This window comes from Macaca fascicularis, chromosome 12 (genome assembly GCF_037993035.2).
Source record: "Macaca fascicularis isolate 582-1 chromosome 12, T2T-MFA8v1.1".
NCBI lineage: Eukaryota > Metazoa > Chordata > Mammalia > Primates > Cercopithecidae > Macaca > Macaca fascicularis.
In genome coordinates, this window is record NC_088386.1 from 134460445 (window position 1) to 134470167 (window position 9723).

A 9723-nucleotide genomic window follows, 5' to 3' on the forward strand; every position below is an offset into this window, starting at 1 on the left:
TCAGGGATGCTCTAAGACACCTCCTGGTGTAGTGCTCACAATTCAGGGATGATCCTAGACACCTTCTGGTGCAGCATTCACACCTCAGGTGTGATGCAAGACACCTCCTCATGCAGTACTCCCTCCTCAGGGATGAGCTAAGACACCTGCTGGTGCAGCGCTCACATGTCAGGCATAATACAAGACACCTTTCGGTGCCGTGCTCACATCTCAAGGTTGACCCAAGATACCCCCTGGAGTAGTACTGTCTCCCCAGGGATGATCGAAGACCTCTGCTGGTGAAGTGCTCCCACCTCAGGGATGAGTTAAGACCCCTTTGGTGTGGTGCTCTTACCTTAGGGATGATTGAAAACACCTCCTGAAGTGCCCACACCTCAGGAATGATCCAAGACACCTCCTGGTGTTGTGCTCCTACCTCAGGGATGATGCAACTTGGAAGACACTTCCCAGTGCAGTGCTCCCACCTCAGGGATGCTCCATGACACTACCCAGTGCAGTGCTCTCACCTCAGGGATGATCCTAAACACCTCCTGGTAAAGTGATCACCCCTCAGGCGTGATGCAAGACACCTCCTGGTGCAATGCTCCCAACTCAGGGATGATAAAAGACACTTCCTGGTGCAGTGCTCAAACCTCAGGCATAGTCCTACAGACCTCCTGGTGCAGTGTCTGCACCTCAGGGATGATCCAAGACACCTCATTACGTAGTGTTCCGACCTCAGAGATTACTTAAGACACCTCCGGGTGCAGTGGTTACAACTCAGTTATCACTCAAGATACCTCCTGGTGCAGTGATCCCTTTTCAGGGTTATCCAAAAAACCTCCTGGTGCAGTAGTCCCTTCTCGGGGATGAATGAAGACACCTCCTTGTGCAGTGCTCCCACCTCAAGGATGATAAAAGACACTTCCTGGCACAATGCTCAAACCTCAGGCATAATGTAAGAGACCTACTGGTGCAGTGCCTGCACCTCAGGGATGGTACAAAACACCTGCTGGTGCATGAATCACGCCTCTGGCATGATATAAGAAAACACTTCTGGGTGAAATGTTCACATGTCAGGTATGATGATCCAAGATACCTGCTGGTACAGTGCTCAACCTTCCGGAATGATCCAGGACACCTCCTGGTGCAGTGTTCACATTCAGGCATAATACAAGACACCTGTTGGTGCAGTGCTCACACCTCAAGGATGACCCAAGACATCTCCTGGAGTAGTGCTCTCTTCCCCGGGATGATCCAAGACAGCTCCTGGAGCAATGCTCCCACTTTACGGATGATTCAAACCCCTTTGGTGCAATGCTCTTACCTTAGGGATGATTCAAGACACCACCTGGTGAAGTGCTCCCACTTCAGGAATGATCCGAGATACCTCCTGGTGTAGTGCTCCTACCTCAGGGATGATGCAACATGCAAGACACTTCCTGGTGCAGTGCTCCCATCTCAGGGATGCTCCAAGACACCTCCTGGTGCACTGCTCTCAATTCAGGGATGATCCTAGACACATCCTGGTACAGTGCTCACACCTCAGGTGTGATGCAAGACACCTCCTCTTGCAGTACTGCCTCCTCAGGAGTGAGCCAAGACACCTGCTGGTGCAGTGCTCACACATCAGGCATGATTCAAGACACTTGCAGGTGCAATGCTCCCACCTAAGTGATGATCTGAGACACCTCCTGGTGCAGTGCTCCCAACTCAGGGGTGATAAAAGACACTTCCTGGTGCAGTGCTCAAACCTCAGGCATACTTTTACAGACCTCCTGGTGCAGTGTCTGCACCTCAGGGATGATCCAAGACACCTTCTGGTGTAGTGCTCCCACCTCAGGGATTACTTAAGACACTTCTTGGTGCAGTGGTTACAACTCAGTTATCATCCAGGATACCTCCTGGTGTAGTGCTCCCGCCTCAGGGTTATCCAAAAAACCTCCTGGTGCAGTAGTCCCTGCTCAGGGATGAATGAAGACACCTTGTGGAGTGCTCCCACCTCAGAGATTATTTAAGACACCTTGTGGTGCAATGTTCACACCTCAGGCATAATCCAAGAGACCTACTAGTGCAGTGCCTGCACCTCAGGGATGATACAGAACACCTCCTGGTGCATGAATCACACCTCAGGCATGATATAATGTGTGAAATGTTCACACTTTATATAAGGTTCACACATTTAAGGGTGAAGTGTTCACACCTCAGGTATGATTATCCAAAGACCTCCTGGTGAAGTGCTCTTACCTCCAGGAATATTCAAAACACCTTCTCTTACAGTATTCACCCCTCAGGGATGATTCAAGACACCTCCTGGTACAGTGATCACACCTCAGGCATGATCCAAGACACCTCTTGGTGTAGTGCTCACCCCTCAGGGAGGATCCAAGACACCTCCTGTTACAGTGCTTACACCTCAGGGATGATCCAAGACACTTCCTGGTGCAGTGATCACACTGAAGGGAAGATCCAAGACACCTCCTGTTACAGTGCTCACACCTCAAGGAGGATCATGCCTCAGGTATGATCCAAAACACCTCTTGGTGCAGTGCTCCTTCTTCTGATGATTCATTCTGGTGCAGTGCCTGATCCTCAGGGATGATCCAAGACATCTCCTGGTGCAGTGTTTTTACCTCAGGGATTATCCAAGACATATGGTGCAGTGCTCACAACTCAGGCATGATCCAAGATGCCTCCTGGTGCCATGCTCTCACACCTCAGGGATGAGTCAAGACCCCTTTGGTGCAGTGCTCTTACCTCAGGGATGATTCAACATACCTCCTGATGATGTGCTCATACCTCAGGAATGATCCAAGACACCTGCTGGTGCAGAGCCTGCATCTCAGGGATGATCCAAGGCACCCTTGGGTGCAGTGTTCACACCTCTAGTATGATGCGTGGAACCTCACAAGCACCTAGTGATAAGAAAAGGATCATTTAGTAAAGGAACTTGTGAGGCTGGCCTCAGAATTATCTCAGCATTGTGTTAGAAAGGCCAATATTTGTAATTCTTCAGGTGAAGAGTCTGTGAACCCACGATTTTCTCCTAGCCAAAGTTCCGGCTTGTATAATGCAGCAGAAGATAATATCTCATGTAGGAGAACTTGTTTCCCATGTATGCACTTTCTCAGTTAATGTCATCAGCAGCAACAGCTATTACTACTACATGAAGATTTATTTCAACCAACCAAAAGATGAATCCAAATCATAAGCTAAACATGGATTGGACAAAGAAAGGGCAGATGGTGAGCAGGGAATTCATTTGAATGTGAAATTAAGTCCAAATAATAATCTTGAATCTGGACACACATCAGAACATAAACGTTTCCCTAATCACTAATCTAATCAGGTTTCCATATGGCTGATGGAGATTGTAAAGTGCCACCAATGATAAGGTATATGTTGCTCTCAAAGAAACTGAAAAGTTTTATATTACCATCTGAATGTTTGTGACCCCCTGGCCCCTACAAATTCATATATTGAAATTCTAACCCTTAAGGTGATGCTATTAGGACATGGGGCCTCTGGGAGGTGAGTAGGTCATGAGGATGGCACCTTCATAAATGGGATTAGTGCCCTTCTAAAAGGGACCCAAAAGAGCTTACTGGTCCCTTCCACCATGTGAGGACACAGGAAGAAGACACTGTTTATGAGCCAGAAAAATGGCCCTCGCCACACAATGAGTCTGCCTTGATCTTGGCCTTTTAGGCTCCAGAACTGTGAGAAATAAATTTTTATTGTTTACAAGCCACTTAGTTCATAGCGTTTTGTTATAGCAGCGAGCAGACCAAGGCAGACTACATGTCTATTGTGGAATTAGTCACCTAACATCTCTCTTCCCTTCTAGACTGCAATCTGTGTGAGGACAGATTATTTATTCTGAGTACATATTTTGTTTTGTGTATGACTGAGCCACCAGCAGCAACAGAACCTGGAACTTAGGGAATAACCAATAAGTATTTTCTGAATAAATGTTAATAATTTTAGTAAGATAAAAATCACAACAGATTAACCAAAATGGCAAAAAATGTGCAGAGAACACCAACCAAAAATAGGTAGCTGGGGAAGTTGGAATAAGTGTAATTCTGCTAATTTATTCACTTTGTTTTGTGACAGTATATCACAACATTCAGAAACACAGGATAAGAAGTATTTTTAAAGTTGTAAAAATAATTAAGGCTGGGTATAGTGGCTCATGCCTGGAATCCCAGTGCTTTGGGAGGCCAAGTTGGGAGGATTGCTTGAGGCCAGGAGTTCTTGAGTCCAGCCTTGGCAACATAGAGAGATCCCATCTCTACAAAATAAAAAAAAAAAATTATCTGGGTGTAGGGCTGTGCACCTGTGGTCCCAGCTACTTGGGAGGCTGAGGCAGAAGGATTGCTTGAGCCCAGGAGTTCTGGGCTGCAATGAGCTGTGATGGGGCCACTGCACTTTAGCTTTCTCATGATCCTTTCGACATCCCACTCCACTCAGCAGAATTAACTTCTTCCCGTATTCATTTCCTTATATTTATATAAAAAAGAATTGCAATGAGAACAACAATGATGACTGTATTCTTCCAAGGAATAGGAGAGGAGAGAGAGAAAGAAAACAACCTAAAAATATATAAAACAACAATAGGAGAAAACCCTAGGAAGCATTCCACCAGGAGATTGAAATAAGATCCTATAACATAAGACCAAATGTATCAATTATAATTATAAATGTAAATGGGATAAATTTACACATTTTAAGAAAAAGACTCTCAGGGGGCACGTAAATCCAAAGACTTTTTGTATGTTTACAATAAGAAAAATGAACACAGAATCATGGGAATATTTCCAAGTAAATAAAAAAGAAAATAAAACCTAGAGCAAAATAGGAGTCACAATATTAATACCAGAAACTTTGAGTTCAAAGAAGAAAAACTGCATGAAGAGGATTTCTTTTTGTTGATAAAATGTTCAATCCATAATGAAGTTATACACTTCCATAAAACTAAATATAATAGACAGTATTAATATTTATTTGACGGGCCTGGTGCGGTGGCTCACGCCTGTAATCCCAGCACTTTGGGAAGCCGAGGCGGGTGGATCACGAGGTCAGCAGTTCAAGACCAACCTGGCCAAGATGGTGAAACCCCATCTCTACCAAAAATACTAAAATTAGCCAGGTGTGGTGGCGGGTGCCTGTTATCTCAGCTACTCGGGAGGCTGAGGCAGAGAATTGCTTGAAACCGGGAGGCAGAGGTTGCAGTGAGATAGCACCATTGCACTCCAGCCTGGGCAACAGAGTGAGAGTCCGTCTCAAAAAAAAAAAAGAAATTATTTGAAGAGGGATTGGAACCACAAGGAGAAACTGGCGGCACTACATCTGTGGGCACTCTCGATCTCCTAGTCCCTGGAAGGTTTTGGAGACGAAGGTAAGTGGGCTTAACAGTTAATAATTACTCCATATTACTCAGAGCGTGGATGATGTCACATTAACTTTTCCCTCCAAATCAAGTAAAATTTAGCCAAAACATCCATATGCAAAGACTGGTAGCAAGCCTGACATTACATTTTTTTTTTTCAATTGAAGCCTCACCCCTCCCTTGAACCCGACATAGGGACTTCTTTCTGGACAAAGGAGAGAGACCTGGTCCTCTGTCCAAGGTGGCTTCTGCCGCTGCTGCCCCGCCCCCAGGCCGGGCCTGTCCACTCAAAGCCTGGCAGCTCCAGCAGCGAATCAAAGCCCCTGTGCCAAGTGGGGACACAGGGATGCAGTCCCCCCCTCACTCCCACAGCCCCTTTGGCAGCCCTTCTGCCCCAGGCCTGCAGCTGAGGACCTGTCCGTTAGCTCTGCAGGTGGGCTGGAGGTATGGTCAGTTACCTTTAGCTCCTATCTTGGTCCACTTGGGCTACCGTAACAAAATACCGTAGCCGGGGTGGTTCAGGAACATCAGGAATGTGTTGCTCACAGTTCTGGATGATGGAGGTCCGAGGTCGAAGGCCCAGCAGCTTCGGTGTCTGGTGCGGAGCCGCCTTCCAGCTGGTAGGTGTCGTCTCTCAGGCCTCTTTGATAAGGGACCCCATCCTATTGTGAGGTTTCTGCCTCTGTGACCTCATCACCGCTAATGTGAGACCCCCGCCCTCACCTGGGGATGAGGATTCCAGCGTGTCAGTTTGCTGGGGACACATTCTGACCGTTGAACTCTTTAAAGCAAAGCCCTCATTTCTCCCCTTTCTTTCCGAGTGGGGCTGAGGACGCAGTGGGAAGAGTTTGACGGTCCAGATAGCCTAGCCCCAGACCCCAGACCACCAGAAATCCTGTTCAGGGGCTCAGTATTGAGAAAGGCAATGTCTGGGTCCCCTTCCTCAAGGCTGGGCAGGCAGCCCTGCTCCTATGAGAGGTGCTGCCCCTGCTACTCAGCCTTGCCCTGCGGACGCAGTCTGCTGCGGGGGTTTCCTGGCAAATCAGCCAGCACATCAGGGTCTCGAGTATGCAAATAATGGAAGACTGATGTGGAAGTCTATGTTTTAACCATCCTTGCGACAGAGCCCACTTTACTTCCTGTGACCCTGGATCCGCAATACATTCTAAATGCTGGAGATTGTAGAGGTCACATCTCCTAACTACAGTGTAACGACAGTCAAAATAACAATTCAGGAATAAACTGGAACCAGAAGACCCACTTCCTGGGAACTTAAAACAGTCATCTCATGGATAAAAGAGAAAAACCAAGTCAGCAGTGACACAGTATTTCGAAAAGAACAAAAAAGAAAAAGTTACATGCTAGAGCTTATTGGATATAGCTTGGACTATACTGAGAAAATAATTCCGCAGTTTTAAAACTGTCAAAGGAAATTAAGAAATCACTTGAAATAAAAGACAAACCCAAGGAAAGCAGAAGTAAGGACTACAGATAACAGCAGAAATAATGAATTTGAAAATGGAAACAAGTGAATTGATAAATGAAGCCTGAGAGCTGACTCTAGAAAAATAGAATGGATAATCTAACTCGTTAACCAAGGAGAAATGTAAGAAAACACGAATGCTCCTCATAAGACTAGCCTTGGATAAACCAGAATTTGAAGAGAACAATTCTTACCATTGTAAGTTAAAAGAGTTTGAAAATGTAGTTGAAGAAGGTAATTTTCGAAAAGTGTATATTATTAAAATTAATTGAAGATGTGGTAACATATTCAAATGCACCAACATCTACAGAAACATTTGAGAAAGCTGTAAAAGAATCAGCGCAACAAAGTGTAGCTTGTTTGTGAGTGCATGGTGTGTGTGTGCCTGTATGAGCATGTGTGCATACATGTGCATATTTATGGGGTGTGTGTGCCTGTGTGTGCATGTGTGCACATGTGTGCACATGCATACGTATGGGTGATGTGCATTATGCATGGTGTGTGTGTATGTGGTAAGTGTGTGTGCCTGTCTGTGCATACATGTGCATGTGTGCATGGTTGTGTGTGTGTGTGTGTATGTGTGTGTGTTTTAGCCTTCTATAATCTTCCTCATGCTTTCCACGCTCCTTCAAATGCAAGTAATAATAATCAAAGGAAAACAAAGCCCCATATGTTTAGGGACAGTGCCATGCTTTTCTGACTGGTGAAGCCCTGTATCTTTAGGGACAGTGCCATGCTTTGCTGACCGGGGTGCTGGCTGTCTACTGCTGGTCCAGACCCACCTCCATCCTCACCATGCTCCATGTTGCAGGAGGCTGACTGCATGGGCCAGACCCCAGTGGCTTCTCTGCTCTTTGGCTTCTGGTCAGGTTGGCAGCCGGAGAGAGAGAGTAGAAGGGGGCAGGAGCTGGGCAAGTCCACCTGGCTCCCACCCTGTCTGTTGCTGTCATTTGCCTTCTACTTCTACCTACACCCAAACGTTGTCTCAACTTCTGCCCTTCTGCTGAGGTCTTGGCTCCTCTCAGCCTGTGTGACAGACTTGGAGATGTGCCACCCAGACGCCCCTGCCAGGAAGGACTTGCTCGCAGCTTTGAGGAGTGGTCAGAATACGGCTTCCACCTGTTAGCTCTTTAGGATCTTCCCAATGATGAGCCCCAGCCAGCCTGGGTCAAGCTTTTCATGCCCAGCTCACACCCGGAGACTGGGAGAGGGTCTTGGGAGACCCAAGGTGGGATGCTGGATGGGTACTGCACACTTGGGAGCTTCCAGACAGGCCTACACCACAGTTGAACGTCTCCCTCCACCCAATCCTCCCCCCTCCCTCCTGTCCAGGTGCTGGACCCTCATAAACATCTTGTATCCTGACTTTGTCTCAACTCCTGCTTCTGAAAAACCCAACCCACAACAGGTGGGTCCTCTCTCCGCTCCCAACCCACGATAGGTGGGTCTCTCTCCAGCTGCCATTAGCTACTCCCCCAGCCCCTTGCCTTTCAGGACTAGGGGTGGTACCTCCCAGCTGTTGCCAGTCCCAAGATACTGTGGAGGGTCATCTCAGCGATTCCCAGCACAGGCTGCTGGCTGATGGTGGCACAGTTCAGGTCGTTCACTAGCCTTCTCTGCGCACCATGATCTTGAGACAGGTTTGGCTCAGGGTCCCACAGAACAGGACAGCCTGTTGGAAACTGGCTCCTGAGGATCGTACACTCACTCCCTAATGCTGGTCTGTGGGGTCGGAGGGGGCAGCAAACTGATGGGTGGGAGGAGACCTCAAATGAATACATGCTTCACAGAAGTCTCCACGATGTTTTGTTTAACTACTGCGTTCTGAACCGTCGCCCTGCTGGAAGAGAAGACCCTCGCTCCGGGCCCCACAACTTCCCCACAGAGCTGGGATACTGAAATAGTGTAAATGACCCAAAATGCCCCCAGAAGGCCCTTGCCCTCCACCTTGTCTCACGTGTGTCAGAGGGCCCGCTGCCAGCAGGGTTGCCTCCCAGGGTCTGTCCCGGCATGGGGCGTCCTTTAGGTTGTATGTTTCACACTGCAACACGCAGGGCCTAGCAGGCAACAGAGGAGCTCGCAGATGGGGTAATTTGGGAGCATTGTGCCTGGGTGTCTCTGGGTCAGGCAGGAAGGTGGTCAACGGCAGGGAGGTCCCACGAGGACAGTCAGGCTGGGTGCATGGGAAAGGCCCTCCGGAAGGGGCAGGCTGGTCTGGGCTGTGGGGATGTGAAGGAAGGAATGAGGCTGGAATAAGAGGGCTAGGGTCTCTAGCTCATCTTGGTTTGACTGGGAATTCATTGGTTTTAAAAGGGAAAGTCCTGCATTCAGGGAAACAGTCCCCTCTCCACCCTGAGGCCTAGGCAAATGGGAGGGAATTGGTCACTCTGAAGCAGGGCTGGGTCTAGTGTGGTTGGAGTCGGGGAGATCCCAGGGGAGTGGCTCCATTGGGTTGGGTGTGTTGTGTGGGGTGCAGTCAGGGACTAAGTTGTACTCCCAAGGAGGTCAGGCTGGAAGGGCAAGTCAGGGTGGGGTCCCAGAGGGCCTTACTGATGGACCCCGACTTCATTATACATCGATTAAATAGGGTTGGGCGTTGCCCTGTCCAGCTTGGAGCAGAGTTCACACTAAGCTGTTCACATTGGGAGCGGCCAGTTGCTTGCATTGCATTCCTTAACTGGTCCAGCCTTGTGCAGATTGGCTTGCTGGAGTGGGCTCTGCCTCGAGGTATAGGAACCGGGTGCAGACCCCAGCTCAGCCCCAACTCCCCATGAGAGTTGGGGGCCGTGCCTCGCCTGTCTGCCCCTTGATTTTCTCCTTGTAGAATGGGCGCTGGATTCTGCTGTCCAAGGCCCTGCCCAGATCAGCA